At 48.4% G+C, this 18,767-nt stretch overlaps 1 protein-coding gene across 5 annotated transcripts in view; it reads right to left on the bottom strand.

Moving 5' to 3' along the window:
- TBL1X (transducin beta like 1 X-linked) overlaps positions 1-18,767 on the bottom strand; it is a 230,658-nt gene that overhangs the window by 209,755 nt on the left and 2,136 nt on the right. Inside the window, exon 1 of one of the 5 annotated variants that reach the window (XM_034649674.1) lies at positions 7,693-8,207. The exons of 2 other annotated variants lie outside the window; for them this stretch is intronic. The gene's annotated coding sequence lies outside the window, so the exon portion shown is untranslated. Of the gene's footprint in view, positions 1-7,692; positions 8,208-18,767 lie in introns of those variants that run through there. 2 more of the 5 variants (XM_034649673.1, XM_034649672.1) reach the window with 2 other exon arrangements.

Below are 18,767 nucleotides of genomic sequence, written 5' to 3'. Positions count from 1 at the left end.
TCTGCCACAGAGCCAGCAAGCACCAACATGCTAACCATTGGCCCCTGAAGACGGGAGACAGGATTTATAGCAAGGTATAAAAGGCTAGTCTGTGGAAACTTGATAAATGACCCTTAACCACAGAGTGCAACTTGCATTGCAATGGACACCACTGCATGACCAAGAATTCTCATACGCTCACTACTGTGCGGAACAAAAAAGAAATTTAAGGCATGATCTCTGCTATCAAGAACTTGGCAGTCTTGCTGGTGAGGAAAAAGAAAATACATAATAGAAATAGTTGACAAAGGGCCACGTGGAGAAAAAAAAATACTAAGCTCACAATGGAAATCTCCTAAATACAAAACAGATTTTTCAACACCAAATAAACGGTCCGTTTATTAGCTGAGCACAGTACAGAATTAATACAACTTAAAGGATTAATGCAGCAGAAACCAAAGATCCAAAGTCGCAGATATCACAGAGACCCAGTCGAGACCCATGAGTTGTAACTTGCTTCCAGGCAGCCATCTGTGAGAGTTTAAAGAACACGCTTGCGCTCCTCAGTGGGTCTTTATAGGGAAAGGATCGCCAATTCCGCTCCTTGTTGCTACAGTCCTGCGAGGAGACAAGGTCCTCACACTCCAAAGTGCACGAGAAGCCCCTGGAAAGCACCTGTTGGTGCTGTGAACGCTGCACGTTCGGGCCCAGGACACAATGCCGAGTAGAGGGCGGTCTGGTGCACTGTCAGACGGTTTAGCAGCGTGACTGGCCTCCACCCACCAAGATGCCAGGAGCACCCTCTCCCCTGGTCAGTTACCACAGCCCAGAATGCCTCCAGACATTGCCTAATGTTCCCGGAGACACAGTGGTGCTTCCCCACTCCCCCGTCCAGGTGGCTCTCAGGTGCAACCAAAGCAGCTGAATATTTAATGAGTACTGACTGTGTACAGAGCTGATTCTCCTCTCCTGCACACAACCGAGTGTATCCAGTTTCCCCCACTGGGGTCATCTTCCCCCCCAAAACAAGTCCCACTTCCTCCCTCCCTCCCTGTACAACAAATATACATTTGCGCCCTTGGCCATGTGACTTTAGAGGACCTCCAGCCCAGCACAGCCCTCCCCACTCCACGAATGCTGGATCTGGCCACGTGGCTTGTTTTGGTCAATGGGATATTAGTGGGCGTCACAGGCAGACGTGTTAAATGTGCCCACACAATTTAGCTTGGCCTCTTCTCCTATCAGACAGAAGCACCATGACAATATGCCCTAGGGCTCCACGGGCCAACATTCAAGCGTGTCCCCAAGCTGCACCCGCAATCCCAGTTCTTCCCCAAGATGGAAAGCAACTCCTGCTTGGGCTCAGAGAGAAACCAAGGCTCAGCAAGTGGGCTGTATCATCACTGAGAGGCAGACAAGACAGATAGTTCCATGGCACCCTGACTTCTAACTTACTCAAGAGACAAACAGCAAATATTAAATAAATACATGAACCCTGCAGGCTTCAGAGAAAAAACTAGGAGACAGAAACCAAGAGCATCAATGTAGTGGGGAGAAAAACCACCCCCCGGAGATGGCCATACCCTAATCCTGGGACCCGTGAAATGTTTGACATGAAAAAAGAGACTTGTAGATGGGGTGAAATTAAGGGTTTTGCGACAGGGAGACGATCCTGGATTATCCAGGGGGGCCCAATGTCGTCCAACGTGGAGAATCTTTCCATGCCGTGCTCAGAGGGGGGTATAAGTACAGAAGAGCAGAGAGAGACCATTCTGCTCAGTGGTTTGGAAGAAGGAGGAAGGGGCCACAAGCCAAGGAACGCAGATGGCCTCTAGAAGCTAGAAAGGCAAGGAAGCAGACTCTCTCAAGGGCATCTGGAAAAGAATGGAGCCTTGCCAACATCTTGATTTTCACACAGTGACACTCAGGTCAGACTCCTCACACCTCTAGAACCGTTAAGATGATAAGTTTCTGTCACTCAAGCCAGTAAGCCTGGGGTCATCTGTCACCGCAGCAGTAAGAAACTAAGACAGTCGGTTAAAAGGAGAGCAACCAGGAAAACACGTGTGACCTTCCCAGGAAACACTTGGCTGGAGGAACACGCAACCCAGAAAGCCATGGCCCACGGATGGCTTGAGAAGAATCAGCCTCCATACTCTCCCACTGGACCCCAGGACGGTAATTACGGTCCTACACAGACAAAGGGCTTGTAAACTCAGGAAAGTAAACAACCGTACGATTCTGTTCCGGTGTAAGTCAGGGTAGTGGCTTCGGGGAGGCCCTAGAAAGAAGCCAAAGTCTAGCTGGATGGAATCCCATGACCTCAGAGCTGGAAGGAACTTCACACCACACCCTCGGAAAATTCAAGCTTCCTATGCTTTATCCCAAGAAATGACTTTCGAAAACCCCACCCAAAAACGTGGCCCAACGGAGGGGTCAGCAGGTACCGCGCTGACCGCACTGTTTGCGACCCTGAACTTTACGGGAAAAGAGGGAAGAACGGAAGACAAAGAGAAGGAAGAAGACTACCGTTTACGGCAGGCTGGGAGCAGGCATGGAAAGAAACTGTGAACCCTTCTCCACTTTAAAGGTAACCAGAGACGGGGGAGTCTCTGGTTCACGCATCCCCTGACGTTCTCCCAGCTCGATCCCCCACCCCTCACTCCAAGGCTTCCCAGGCGACCCAGAGCTTCCACAAAACATGTACCGAGAAACTGTACAACAGGTGGTACGCACGGAGGAACCTCAGAAACACTGAGTGAAAGCAGCCAGACACGCAAGTCTGCGTATCGTCTGATTCCGTTTATAGGAAACGTCCAGAACAGCTAAGTCCAGAGACACAGACAAGCAGATGAGTGGTGGCCAGAGGCTGGGGGCTCAGGGTGCGGGGAGATGGGGAGTGACAGCTTACCAGGTATGCGGTTTCTTTTTGGGGTGATGAAAACATTACGAAATCAGGCAACAGGGGCGCCTGGGTGGCACAGCGGTTAAGCATCTGCCTTCGGCTCAGGGCGTGATCCCGGCGTTGTGGGATCGAGCCCCACGTCAGGCTCCTCTGCTATGAGCCTGCTTCTTCCTCTCCCTCTCCCCCTGCTTGTGTTCCCTCTCTCGCTGGCTGTCTCTATCTCTGTCGAATAAATAAATAAAATCTTTAAAAAAAAGAAATCAGGCAGCAGTGGTGGCTACACGGCCTCGTATATACACCAGGAAAGCCCTGTGGTATGCCCTTCACGGGGGGGGGGGGGCAGGGAGCCCCCACAGGATGTGAAGTACATCTCCGTAAAGCTATGATATTAAACAAAACCAAACACAGAAGAAGAAACCAAGACATTAGCTCATGATTACGAGTCACTGCAAATTCTTAAAAATGTAACCATCCTAACGAGCTGAGTCTACTTAACCAGTCTGGAATCCTGCACAACAGTCCACTCCAAGCATGTCCTGAGTAAAGACTCTCAGACAGTGAGCTGAGGGCAGCAGCCAAAGATGTGAACCTGTGACCCAAGGCACCACGGAGTGGACGGATTCGGGAGCAGAGACGGAAGACCTGGGCTTGGTGACCAAGTGCAAGAAGGTGGTGTTACCAAAAAAGAAGAGCTTGCAATCATTTAAAGCTGCTCTCCAAACTAGGGGCGCCTGGGCAGCGCAGTCGTTAAGCGCCTGCCTTCGGCTCAGGGCGTGATCCCGGCGTTCCGGGATCGAGTCCCACATCAGGCTCCTCGGCTGGGAGCCTGCTTCTTCCTTCTCTCTCTCCCCTGCTGTGTTCCCTCTCTCGCTGTCTGTCTCTCTGTCACATAAATAAATAAAATCTTTAAAAAAAAAAAAAAAGCTGCTCTCCAAAATAAAAGAAGTATCTCCCCACCACCACNCCAAAAAAAAAAAAAAAAAAAAAAGACAAAAAAAAAAAACCAACACATGCATCGGCTATGGTAGTAAACATCTGATAACCTCATTAATTCAAATTAATGAATTCAGATTAGACTCCTGAATAGGAAATTGAAAATAAAATACACACCGAAAATAAAATAGGGTTATTGGTTTGGGGCTGGTGGTTTTAGGTGAGAAGGGGTGGGACACAGAAGGGACAGATTTGGCTTCCCTAGGAGAGGAAAGGTAGGTGAGGAGAGAAGCTTCGGCCCACGGTCCCAGGGGGACACAGCAGCACCAGGGGGCCCTGGGCACAGCACCTGGGTCCAAGCCAGCCCCACGAGGCTGGGTACTGACCACAATGCTAGGCCCCCTCCTAAGGTAAAAAGGCATCAGTCAGGTCCCCAAACAGTCCAATAAGGGCAGACCCCTGCAGACGAGGCTATCATGGCTGGCACTGGGGTGACATGAGCACCCCGACTCAGCAACCCTGAGTTTTTCTTCCTATTAGTGCCTTGGGCACAAGGAAGTAAAACCCAGAAGCCAGGAGGACAACAACCACCACACAAAAATGGGAAGCCTGGTGGTAAAAACCACACGCGACATTACAAGACGTTACAAGACGAGAAACAGTCTAGAGAGATATTTGGAACAAATAACAATGCGGGAACAACCAAAGTCTATGCAGACTACCTTTGAGGCCGTGGCTCTCAACGGGTACGTGGTCTAACACCAGCAGCTGGGAACTTGATAGAAATGCACAGTCTTGGGCCCCACCCTCGATCTACTGAAGCACAAAGTCTGGGGATGGGGCCTGTGTTTTCACAAGCTCTCCAGGGGGTTCCCGCACATGGTGAAGTGTGAAAACCCCTCGTCTGGCGACAAAAATATTTACAGCAGCATTATTCTTAAGGGTCAAAAGAAAGTTAGCCACCTGAATGTCCAACCACTGGCGCATGGGTAAACAAAACTGTGCTGTGTGCATATCCCAAAGAATCCCACCTGGCTACGAAAAGGAATGAATCCGTGATACGGGCCACAACACGGATGAACCCCCAAATCATTATGCTGAGTGGAAAAAGTCAAGCAAAGTCACACGTGCATACCCGGTGATTTCGATGATATAAAATTCTAGAACATGCAATAGAGAGCCAATCAACGCACGACCTGGGGGCAGGGGTGCAGGGAGGCAGAGATCCCAGAAAGACGCGAGGAAACGTGAAAGTGACGGAAGTATTTGCTTCGATACATGTAAGTAGATAGATGGATACATTACCCATGCACACTTGTGAAACCAGCAGCACAATCAAGATGAGAAACCCGTCTACAGACACAATGTACATATGCCTCGTTTACTGTATTTCAGTGATATTTAATACAGCTGTGAAGAGAGCGAGCGGATGGAACGAAGCAGGACAGGACGCCACTTGGATAAAAACACAAGACTGCATGTTTGTACACGGACAGCCGAACATGCTAGAGGCAGACCGATCCTGCCACATGCTATAGAATGTTACTATTGATTATTCCGGGAGAAGAGGAGGAAGAAGATACAACTCCCCATTGCTTGAATTCATGGAAATGAGCATATCCTCATATATTACCTCGGGGGGGGGGGGAAGCCTGAGCTTGCAACAGGCGGAAGAAACAAGACTCAAGAAAGGGGATGTTAGGCGGAGATGTTGCACCTTGGAAGACGCCAAGGACGGAGGGTTGGGGGTAGGTGGGAGGAAGAGGCCCCGCAGGGCAGAAGCCAGAGCCGAGGGGAGGGGAAGCTGTTGCAGGGAGGTGCAAGACAGAGGACGCAGGTGTGCAGAATGGAGTGGCAGGCAGGGGCCCCGAACTTCTCAGAGGACTCCGAGGCAGATGGGCCCAAGGAAGCTGAAAAAGAAGGGTGCTGGCACAGCGTGGGCCGTTAGTGCACGGTGCATGTCAGAGGGGCGACGGAAAATCCTAGAGAAACCAGCAGAGACCACGAGGCCCAGGCCCGTAGGCAGAGGGAACCCCTTCCCCACACTCCTCACCTGACCCAGCGGCCCTTCATGCAGGATCCCCCAACTCTTAACATGACCCCAGAGGAGAAGCTCTTCCCGATTCTTTTTTTTTTTTTTTTAATTGAAAGAGAGAGAATGGGAAGGGGGAGGGACAGAGAGACAAGCTGGGCGGGGAGCCCCACACTCAGCGGGGAGCCCCATGTTCAGCGGGGAGCACAACACAGGGCCCAATCCCAGGATCCTGAGATCGTGACGCTGACCTGACTGAGCCACCCAGGCGTCCCCTGTTCCCCCCGATTCTGAGCGAAGTACTTCCCACAGGGTTCCACAAGGAGAGCCTGCAGAAATCCCATCGCTACCCAGATTCTGCAGAAGAGGGAACCGAGGCATGATGCCTGTTCTTCTTGCCTTCTTCTCCTTCTCCCTACTGCTCCCTCTCCCGGGCAAGGGCAAGGAAGTCCACCAAATCGGGCCTCACCATCCACCACCCAGTAAGCTCAACCAAGCACAGAAGTACTTGCTCGGAGAAAAAGGAAATCTACAGAGACAGAAAGGAGATTAATGGCTGCCCGTGGCTGGGAGGTAGGAGCCAGGATTGATGGCAAATGGACACGAATGACCGTATTGAGGAATGAAAATCGATTATGATGATGGCTGCACAACTCCATAAATTTACTAAAAATCATTGAGTCGTACGCTTAAAATGGGTGATTTTTATGGCATGTAATTTATACCACAATAAAGTGGTTTCAGAAAATCAACTTGATATAAGTCAGACTTCGAGTTCTCTATTAAATTCACCACCACCACAAGCGGGCGTCCGCAGCAATCCAAAGGCAAAGCAAATATCTACGGCAAACCCAAAGGAAACAAGGTAACACACGTCTTGCAGCAAGGGAATGACAATCCCACCTGAATCCACAATGTGTCCATCTCAATCCTGTGAACTAAATTAGGTGGAACACTACCAGCTGCCCAACCCAGCGGCGTAGACGGAGAAACTCCACTCCGCCAAACACCAGGGCCATCGGAAACCCACACCGAAAAATACACTTGTTGTCCAAATATAGAACGTTCAGTGGAAAAGCAAACAGGACAGGAAACAGAAGAGGCTGAACACCTACTCTGAGATGGCCCATCGCGCCCAAACTTCCCTCATGGCAAATGTCATGCCCAAAAAATGGGACCCCTAGCTTCTCGCTGTATTGTGCCAGGCACAGAACACAGAGGCCATTAAGAAAACCAAAACTCACAAACGACAGCTTATTCTGTGTGCCATTTTATATCTAAACATGAGCTGGGAAAGAAAAACATACAGCCTCATTCAAGTAACTTTCCGGAAAACATGTCCAGGATAATTAAAAAAAAAAAAATTACAAAATGAAACTAGAAACTATTACATGAATGTGCACTGTACTGCCTGAGATAAAAATGAAATATTTCCATGAGCTAATCTTATTCTATATTTAGTTTGAGTCTACGAATGTAATTAACCAAGGTTATATAATTTTGGGAGCATCAAATTTCCAATTACAAAGCTTCACATACAATTCTTTGAACTACAATTGATTTTTTTTTTATTTCTGTGGAAAAATGAAGATAGCTAATTTTAATAACCCACTCTTCCTAAGCTAAAGGAACTGCCTTCTCTGATATAAATTATGTAAATGGTACTTCAACAAAGCTATCAACTAATTTGTTTTCATATTCTCTTTCAAAGGTTAGCGGACTCAAAAATTTAATGTTCTGACGGCTTTTAGCATTTGCCCTGTTTCCCTGCACTCCTGCCTCGTCCACCTATGCACGCGTCACGTTCTCAGAAATTACACACAGACGTGCACGTCACCACTACCTGAGGGATGCATTCAGGAAACAGAATCAGCTTTCGTGCAGGCTTCTAAGAAGAGTCTCCTTTTAGGGCCATTTTCCGAGATACATCGCTGAGCTATTATACCGGGTAATCTGGCAGGCAAATAATCAAAAGAATAACGATTAGTGTTTCCCCCAAAAGCAAAGACAGAAGAGGATTCCGGTTCAGAGCTGAAGTGATTCACGGGTGTCTGGCTGACCTAGTTGCAATATGAAGTCAAGACGTGGACAGAGCTCGAGGCATCTGTCTAAAAGCAAAGGACTTGGTGTAACTTCTCTTTCTTCTTCAAGAGGCAGGTGCAGGGGCACGTCAAGTACATTCCCAAAGACGCTAATTCTTCCTTATCCACTACTAGAACTTTCACGTACTGATCTCTACAAAGGAGAGACAAAGGTTCATGACACGACAGTAAAAAGAAAATTCTTCCTGTTTCTTCTCTTCACAGGAGGTGCCTTCTACGGCCATAAAGAGAAGCAATTATTTTTTTTCAAGCAGGAGATAAATATTTCAGTCTACCAACAGACAAATGAACGTGTGTGTAGATCCTGACACACGTTAATGACGTTTGGCACGAGCTGTCCTGTGGGCTTGCAGAAGTGAACATTTGTTCACCTACAGGCCTTTGAATTCACTTGCAAATCTCTGGGCTTTGTTTTACATACAAAGTTACATTGCAAATTCAATATTCACAAAGGGAAAAATTGATGTGAACACCAAAAATGACACAGAAAAACCCAAGCTAACCTATCAATCATTTCAAGTTAAATAAACAAACAGACTGCTGTGGAAATCCTGGAAAGACTCGCAGCTGACACTGAAGACTCATGAAAACCAAACCTTCAGCCATTCTCAGCAAATGAGCTCAGACAAAGACATGACATTCGTGCAGGTGAGGGCTGATTCTCACCTCCACAGCCCACGATGTGGTCTGAATCATGAATTTCAGTTCTGTATTTATTTGCTCTCTGTAACACCAGTAATACAGCATCGACTGAGTTTTCTTTTTATTTATTTAGTTTTAAGTAGGCTCCCCGTCCAGCGTGGAGCCCAAGGCCAGGCTTTAACTCACCACCCTGAGATCAAGGCCTGAGCTGAGATCAAAAGTGGGACGCCTAACCAACTGAGCCACCCAGGGACATCCCCTGAGTACTTTTCTCTTTAAAAAAAAAAAAAAAAAAAAACAGTAGGGGCGCCTGGGTGGCTCAGTCGTTAAGCGTCTGCCTTTGGCTCAGGGCGTGATCCTGGAGTTCTGGGATCGAGCCCCACGTCAGGCTCTTCCGCTGGGAGCCTGCTTCTTTCTTTCCCACTCCTCCTGCTTGTGTTCCCTCTCTCACTGGCTGTTTCTGTCAAATGAATAAATAAAATCTTAAAAAAAAAAAAACAGTAAACACCTCTACTGTGAAATATTTTTTTTAATGTATTTCATAACAACCATGACCTACCAAATAGGTCTTTGGAGAAAGACCCAACAAAAAAACAGCCAGACTAAGGAAAGCAAAAGACTTTCATGACAATGCCGTTCACGCACCCTCTCCTGTTGGCTGTCTCCTAAAGTCTGAATCTCTCCTACAAGCCTGGTTCTCAGGAGCCCTGAGGGCAACCATCAATGAAAGCAGCAGATTTATAAACAGAATTAAGTGATTATGAAAACACTGCCGAGTCACGAAACGCATGAAAAACACAGCACTGGTCCAAGATTTCACCATGCACCTGCAATGGAGGTGCCGTCACCTGGTTCGACAACACGGGTATTTTTTTCAGCTTTTATGAAACACACAAAACCCAGCAGATCAAAGCACGCACACGTACAGGCACACTCTGGCGGCTGAAGCCAGAGGGAAAGGGGGGTACACCTGTGTCCGATTTGCATTCACATACTTCAAAATTGCCCCCCCCCGCCCACCACCTCTGGGGACCCACTCAGTGATGTCTGAATGTCTTTGCACTGCATATCCTGAGCAGTGAAAGTTTCTAGCACATGCCCCCAACCCAGGGAATTTATTAACTATGCAGAACATTCGACTAACAACACAGGCATTTTTCACAAACCACAAAAGTAGACGCTAAGTATCACACAAAGTGGACACTCTAAGTTTCTTCCGTCGCTCTAATAAACCTCGTCGTGCACCTGACAGCGGACATGAAATCGACTTGGGAGACCACTTTGGGAATTAAAACTGACACTAGGCAGTTTGGTTCCCCCTACCCCCAACAAAATGTGGAGAAATGTACTGAGAAGCCCATGAAATTTATCAGAGTGTCCCATGAAATTTATAAGGGAACTCTTAATTTCCACAGGCCTCTCACCTTGTTCTCATCTGCTCTACAATAATTTCTGTCATGCACTAGACACGTGAGACCATTAATTCTTGTTTTCATCAACTTCTGAGCTGGGTACACATAGACGTCGTTTCTCCTGGTGAGGCTTTTTAAAAGCATTTCACTATCCCCGGAAATGGCTGAAATTAGCACAGAATCACCCATGCGTCTTAGAAACACAAACCTAATACGATATTTTTTTCATAACCAAATTAAAAGTTAAACCAAACCGTGTCTCCCAGACTGTCGGCAACTGTCAGGAACTGGCAATCCCTGTTTTCAAGTCGATAATTGTGAATACTTGAGTCTTTACTTGAGTTGGCATTAAAGTTGCGTGGGACTCAAGTGCCTGATAAGGATTGTGCTGGAAAGAGAACCTAAGCCAGGGACCCGAGTTTAATCCATTCCCCAGATGAACCAAATGGTAGAGACGTCAATCCTCAGCTCAGGGGCTTGTATCAAATACAACCCACAACACTCTGCAACCACCCAGAACTTTTTTTGGGTTTTGTGTTTTTTTGTTTTTTGGGGGTTTTTTTGGTGGTGTTGTTGGGTTTTTTTGGCAACCACCCAGAACTTTATAGAGGCTGGGAATTAGGTTTGCATGCTGATGCAACAGATTTCTGCATGACTTGACTCTGGTGACAGACTGCCACTCCACTTTCTCATTTCTCATCTTCAAACGCATGTCAGAATTACAAGGATAATTGCAAGAGAGGAGCTGACCTGGTTAAGACTAAGTATCCCCTTGCACATGGAACAAAAATCGCTGCTCAGTGTGCTGAATTTTTCTCCCAATTCTTAACGATGATTTATATGGTCTTACAGTATTAAAGCATTTGTTATTTCTGATCTAAGAAATAAAACAGCACTACGTACAGTAAGCTTCTTTTTGTCTTCCTTTCCACATATTGGGATCTTCAAACAAGCAGAAACATTTGCAGCACTGAACAATGTTAAGTGTTTGTACGGGCTCTAAGGCCTGATGATGATGGGCAAGCAAGCTGATCACAGGAAGGAATCACGCTCCCTGAGAAAGGAACCGTGTCCTCCCAAGCTCACTCCAACATGGGTGACGCTGGGTACCTAGTTGTCAGTAGACTTTACAAAAGTTTCCAGTTTCTTAGAAAGTGGGAAGGTAATCTGGCTTGGAGGGTGGGAGTCCTACCTCCTCTGGCCTCTGCATTCTCTCTCAGGGCTGGTGGCAGGTGTTCCAGAAAGGAAAGTACTCTGAGCTCTATTTAGGGTCATAGTTTCCAGGTTCGAAGGACGCAAGTGAAGAAAACTCTCATTTTCTTTTAAGCCTTCAGGCAACATGCACCAAGGTAGGGGAAGGAAAAAAAAAAAAATCACAGGAATTCAAAGGACACCCTTTGCAAGAATGAACGCTGTGAACTGTACCATAAGCACTGTTTGTGCTTATTTTCCAGTCTTGTGAGATTGGAAAACTACAACACTCACAATAATGACTCCGAGGCACTCAAGGGCCCAAAGTGTCTGCTGAATTGCTGGTGTGTGTGTTTGTATGTGTCTCTGTGTGTGTGTTTTAAGTAAAGTATGCAACATATCAAGGATAAGTTACATACTGCCTATTGTAATGGTGAGTAAACCGACAGTCAAAGCATGGGGCATAAACAGCCATCAGTTTCCCTAAACTTTTCACTAACATCATCCTTAACCATTCCTTTTTTTTTTTTTTTTTTTAAGATTTTATTTATTTGAGACAGAGAGACAGCCAGCGAGAGAGGGAACACAAGCAGGGGGAGTAGGAGAGGAAGAAGCAGGCTCCCAGAGAAGAAGCCTGATGTGGGGCTCGATCCCAGAACGCCGGGATCACGCCCTGAGCTGAAGGCAGACGCTTAACGACTGCGCCACCCAGGCACCCCAATCCTTAACCATTCTTTAAAAAAAAAAAAAAAAAGCCAACCCAACAACTGAGCAGCATCCCTTTTCCAAATGAAAATCCTGCCACAAGAGAGACAGGAAAAGCCTCAAGATCAGCTCACCTACCCTCTGACTCGTGAGGACGCACACGTTTTCAAGGACCTCACACAAGCAGGCGGGGCACCCAGGGCAGGACGAAAGCAGCCAAACCCGAAACACCAAGTCAATTCTTCTAAAAAAGATGCCACTCCTTAGGAGATCACAAAAAGGGAAATTATGGTCCCAAGTAAAATGCAGGCCAACAATTAGATGGAAACACACACTTAGGAATTCATGTTCCTCCTCCAACAATGTAACGCAAATGCAACATTCTCTTTGGCTTATTGTATCACCCCACTGGCAAAACTGCAACACCTCCATGTGTGGGTCCTGTTTTTGAAACCAAAGACAGGACTTGACAACCTACTGATACATTTCACATATTAAATATCTCTCGGGAGTACAGCGGAAAGATTCGCGAAACATTCCTCTGAAAGTGCATCAGAAAACACCCCATTCCGACTCATTTGACAGCAAGAATTAACTGGCATAGAAAAGAGCTAATCTTTGGCAGCCCCAACAAGACACCTGATATTCTTTCTTACCAATATGATTAAGCGGCAGTCAGGTTTTCGTCTTGCTTTTGATAATACCCACAGTGCAAACCCTGCTTTCTGAGGCAAACACATGGGCTCAAGTGTGCGAAAGTGCGAAGTTTGCAGTCATCAGAGAGAAACACAAAGGAGGGTACTGGGAGAGTGGAGGGGTTCCCCTAAAGGTATCTGATCCTGAGTTGAATGCAATTACCAGGACCTGGAGGGCGGAGCTGACAGGCCGGCATCTTGGTTAGTGCTGGGGGGGGGGGGAAGCTGGGTGACCATGGAGGCACCAAAGACGCCTCTGGGGTGATGGACTAATGTTCTGCAGCCCCATTTTGGTGCTGGTTACACAAACCTACGTGTGTGCTAACATTCATAAAACCGTACACGTAAAGAGATAATAGTCAATATTCTCAAATAATAACAGATCATGTATACACATGCATGCATATAAACCAGCCCTGAAATTTAAGTTAGGGGTGGGGGAGGAGAGAGACAAGGAAAGAAAGGAAGCAAGTGCTGGACACCATCATAACTAATAAAGATGCATTTGCACACCCAATTCCCAACCTCAGAGTGGAGGAAGATATCAGCATGTGGGGCTCTGAGCATAATAATCCTACCTCCTTCCAAACCTGAGAAATAAACTCTATTTTCTCTCTAAGTAAATGAATGACAGGGAAAGAAACTGATCTGCCCAAAGATGCAGTAAGGGCATGGGAGCTGGCTACAAACCAACGTTCCCCCATGGCCACGTCATCGGCCCCAGGGCCACCAGGAGCCCAAGAAGGACCCCCCCCCACCGCGCAGGCCGAGTGTGCATGCACCCCTCTGGGGTGAGCAGGACATGGGACCGCGGGTGGGCTCGGGATGCCCGGGCGCGCGGCAGAACCAGCCTCTAGGCACTAAAGGCGCCCCTTTTCAGCTGAGATTTGGAAAATGCAGGTCCATGTCCGGCTCCCCTCGCTTGCTAAATTTGAGCAGTCGGAGGAACGGATGGACACTGACGCAGCATGGCGGACTGCAAGCAGCCAAAACTTCACTCACTTGCCCACACCCTCCCAAGCGCCGGGAGGGCCTGCAGGTGCCGGGGTAACCTCGCCTCCAGGCTCACCCACACTGCGCTGGGTAAAAGACAGTCGGCGCAAACAGGAGACAGGTACCGTCTTTTCCGTAATACATATCAAAAGCACACAGAAGCTGACCAAAACTAAGACCTAGCCAGTGTGCAACACATCAATAGAACCAAGAGGAAAAAGTTGAGAAACACGCCTTCAGGGTGCATTTGCGTCTAGGGGCTCTAAACCACTTGGGTTGAGGGGGAGCTTTAGGCAACGAACAGCCGCCCCCCAACACCTGTTGGCCTTGTGTCTATTCCTTCTTGCGAGTCCATTCACTCCTACCTCCTCTCTCCCCCTCCTCCTGTGAGCATCAGAAACGTCCTTTCTCAAACTGCGATATGTATGATGGGATTTACTTCCTAATGGATTCCCAAAAAGCACACGTGTACCGTGAGAATACAGAACTTAATATATAGCTTCTGCTTGGCACCCACGTCCCCCCTCCCCAGATTCTCTCCCCCATGCAGTCAATACTGAATGTTTAATTCAGGGTTGGCATGCCCACCTTGGCACCTCTGGCATTTGGGTCCAGAGCATTCTTTGTGGTACGGACTATCCCGTGCAATGTAGGATACCTGGCAGCATCCACAGACCCCCCCTAGATGCAAGGAACACCACCATCCCCCTCCCCCTACATTCGTCCCCCACTCCGTGTCAACCGAAAATGTTTCTAGATGTTTCCTTGAAGGTAGTGGGCAAAAATGCCCCCACTGAGAACCCTTAATTGACTGCCAGATTCTAGAGTTCACTGCTCAAAGCACAACTGTCATAAACCACCATCTCCCCTGTCCTCCTCTCCAAAGACGTCCCTGTCTTTGGAAGGGAATGTCATCCCCATCTCCAGCTCTGTTCCCACCTGCCACAGCACCCAGATTCCTCTGCAAGACTGAAAAATCTCCTTTCCAGTGTCTTCACTTTAAATCTGCCCCAATTCCATTCTCCACTGGCTTCCAGTTCACGTCTGCAGTCTTCGCTCATGTACGGACTGTCAACAAGTATTTCAGAGCAGAGACACCGAAGCGACCCTGCCCACGCCCTGCACACAACCATCTTTAGTCAAGTTCCCCGCATGCTGGTCAAGAAGCCACCCGGGCAGTGAATTTCTTAATGACAGCGTTTTTCCCTTGAGGTCTTCAACGCATTTTCTCAGACCAGGCTCTCTGTGGCCCATATAAACATGTTGATTTTGCTAGGCCCTTCCCACATCCAGCTCTTATTTTGGCTTTGCTGGGTCTCATTTTGCCAATCTGGCCAGGGTAGTCCGTTTGGTCAGGCCCCATGGAAAGGATGGAGGGGGGAAGGGCCGAGGAGGGCAAGACCCAAAGGGAAAACTCACATCCAGTCTCTGCTCAGGAGGCCAGTTACTTCCTTCATACTAAAAATAGTTGGGGGGAGGGAGGGAGGGAGAGAGGATTTACTGTTCCAAGTTTAAAAAAAAAAAAAAGTGTTTACAAAATGACTTCAGTCTTCCTTCCTGATTGAAACTATTTTTTCAATGTCTTTAAGAGTGAAAGATTAACAACTTAGTGGATGTAGCACATTATTATTTTTTTTTTTAGGGGGGGAAAAAGGGCGCAAACACAAGGTATCAGGAAAGCAGAGCTGAGACAGCATCATGTCAGACACAGAGCGTCTGGGACTGTCACCTAGGCCGCGCCCTGGGCCTGGCGGAGCCCGGGGCGCAGCGCCATGGAATCCGCACGCCCCAGCAGAGAGCAGGCAACGGGCAGTGCCAGGTATGAGCCAAGCTGGCTGAGGTGGTCGCCGACCCAACCGGTGACTGAGACTCTCAAATCCTGGCGCAGAGGACCTCCGTGAGCTGGCTCTCTGGGCCTGGCCTCCCGCGGCAGAAACCCCTTTCCCACCTCTGGGAGACAATCGGGGACAACCTCGGTATTTAGTAAGGACTTTCAGCCACACACCGACGGGGCACACCAGAGCCTTGAGGAAGCAACAGTGAGTGAGGACAAAGGGCAGAAGGGTGGTCTGGGAGGTCACCTCTCGGACAGACATGAAATTGGGTTTCCCCCATCCTCATTTACAAATAAAATGTCTAACCCATTACTATAAAAACTACAAAGAACTGTGAAAAGGACACATCAACAAAGTAATGAAAACAACATCCTGACTCAGGGACCTGGCACACAGGAAACAGCTATAGCACTCAGCCATTTTTTAAAAAAAACACTTCGACGATTGTGAAATCTCACTTTGCTGGAAAGACTCCCTATCAGCCTTTTTAATACGAAAGAGTCTGACCTCAAGAGACGGAACCTCAAAATTCAAGACTCAGACTTCCAGGGGGTGGGGGGGGAGGGTGCTGAAAGCCTGTGGCAGCCATAGCAAGCCAAGGCTAAACACATCACACAAGGCCACACCCGCAATCACCCACACAGGGCCTTACTGAGGCCCACAACCTGGGCTCCCGAACAGCCCGGGGGATGCTCACCGCTATCTGCGTAGGCCGCCATCTTGGGGGCGGGCTAAAGGCTCTGGCTTTTTTTCAGATGGGAACACCAACGCAGAGATGCTACCTGCCTCCCCCACGGTTAAACACGCAGGGAGAGACGCTGACTTGGGAGTCCCGGTTTTCTAATTCAAAACTGATCCCAAGCACCCCGATCCAAAACCCCAGCTCTCAAATGCAGGTTAAGAATCCATTCCCTGGGGGCTGGCTCAGCCAGTAGAGCACGAGACTCCTGATCTCAGGGCCATGAGTTCAAGTCCCACGTTGGGCGAGGGAGGGAGGGAGGGAGGGAATCCCTTTGCTGAAATCACTTTCCTGGGTCAATCACTGGCGGAAATGGGTCTTTTTTTTTTTTTTAAGTTTACCTGTGAATTATTTCAAACTTTTATAGCTTCTCCCCTCCCCCCACAAAAAATACACTGTTTTATTAATATTTATTGTAGTAACTACAGGGTAGCACACTCTAACAGAACTTTCTGTGTGTACTGTGCTAATATGGCAGCCACCAGCCACTGACATCTACTGAGCACGTGAATCATGGCTACAGGGACTGAAAGAACAGAGCTGTTAATTTTCTGGAGTTTTAATTAATTTGAATCTCAATGTTCACATGTGGCCAGTGGTTACCATACTGGACAATGAAGCTATGAAAGCAATTCCTCCACTGTGGTCAAAGTCTCTTGATTCCTCGGAACTACGTCTGTGTCCATACACAAGTTTCTATGCAGACTCTCATTCGTGAATGTGTGTATGTAACTTGAACAGCTTTAGATGTCCAAACGTGAAAACTCATGCTAGGGAGACATGAAAACAGGAACATCAAGCTTAAGAGCTGGGCTTGAGGAACCAATCTTCCCTCCACTATGTATTAGCAAGTCGGTGTTCTCGGCAGCGGAATGGAAATAATAATTGCTAGGCACAGGGCATAAGTGCCTGTAAAATCCTCAGCGCACGGCATTCCAATAACATAAAGACAATTATTTGATTTGCACAAGAGCACAACTAAAATTTACAGGCAGCTTGACAGTTTTCAGAAAACTTACACATTCTTTCTGTCCTCATAATACACAGTGAGACCACGATTTCAATTCCCCTTTTTTATTTTTACACGTGTAGAAATGATGCTCAGAAAAGCTGCAGGCCTTCAAGGTCAGCAGGGCGGGCCCTTTCACTACTTTAGGCCAAATGGGGACAAAGGCTAGGTTTCTAGCCAAGCACATGTGGCAAGACTGACTTGGATTCAAGGGCTCTGTCCACCTCTTTGCGGGCTCTAGAACCACTGAACCCGTCCTAACAGTCCATTCAGGGACACTCCTGATGCCATGGCCCAGGAGCCTAGAGCTCCCACAGGCGAAGGTGAGATGAAAACCAACCATGAGGTCACATCCACACCATCCCTACTCAGCCCATAAAACATTCAAACAGGAAGGGTGAGGAAATGGGGGTGTTGATAAGTGCTGGACTGATTAAGCTCTGTCTACAAGCAAAAAGAAAAGCCAACCCCAGAGGATCGAGTAACACTTGCCCCGCAGTGCACACCAACTAAACTACCAAAAAATCTCAATTTTTGTCCCACAGGTGTGTGTTCACTTAAGGACTGGAATCCCCTTAAGGGCCACTTTAATAAGTGGGTCAAGAGATGAACTTCAACTTTTATCCCTGGATTAGTTATCCAGCTGGCTGGTTTTCCACGAGAATCTGCAGCACACTGGAGACATGAAGATCCTTTAAAATAGAAGTGTCATCTTAACGTCTTCATCGTGGCATATTCAACATTCTTGCCCCCCACCCCCACCACCTCTTTTCTAGGAATGACTAGTTGTAAACTTTTCATAAAACCGTCAAGAGCCATTTGCTACCCGGAAGCCACCGCTTGGGACCTTCGCAGGGCTCTCCCTTCGCCCCCCTCTCCCCTCCCCCTCCCATCTAGAGTCCCGCCCCTCCCCTTCCAGGTTAAACCAGGGACTCAGGCGGCGCATCAGGAGAGAAAAACATCCAGAAGTCGGGTCAAGCCACATGTGACAATACTAACCAGAAACGGCTGCAGATGCAAGAGAAGGTGGGTTTTTGTTTCTTTAGGGGTTCTGCTCCACAACATCACCGACTAGGGGGAATTAAAAAATCCACCTCCGACTCTAACTTTGTGGAATTTCCAGTGCAGGAGGCTCGGAGAATGCCAGGCCGTGCAGCGAGTCGGGGCCGAGGCCTGACCGCGCGCTCCGGCAATGCACGTGAAGTCCAAGCCCTACCCCAGCGCGGGCGGGCCTCTAGCGACCCCAAATTGTCATATACCAGGCGGTCACCGACGCCCGAAGGCGCAGCCCCACGCCGTTCCGAGCATCGCCCCCTCCCCGTAGGGATGGTCCCCCTGGGGAGCACAGCCCAAGACACGGATCTGGGGGCACCCCTCCCCCGAGCCCCAGGAGCAACAGGTCTGCACCCTCTCCAGGCCGCGCTCTGCAGACCCCCGCCTTACCAGGGGCGCCTCCCCCCCCCACACACACACAGAGATGTCCCCCTCTGCCAGGTCCCCTCGCTCGGGCCGGGGAGCTCCGGACTTCCTTGACAGTTTCTGCGTCTCGGAAACTGAACAGCCGCCTGGCCCGCGCCGCCTCGCCCGCCACTCAC

Source organism: Ailuropoda melanoleuca, chromosome X, assembly GCF_002007445.2.
Source record: "Ailuropoda melanoleuca isolate Jingjing chromosome X, ASM200744v2, whole genome shotgun sequence".
Lineage (NCBI taxonomy): Eukaryota > Metazoa > Chordata > Mammalia > Carnivora > Ursidae > Ailuropoda > Ailuropoda melanoleuca.
This window is presented reverse-complemented; position numbering and strand designations above follow the sequence as displayed.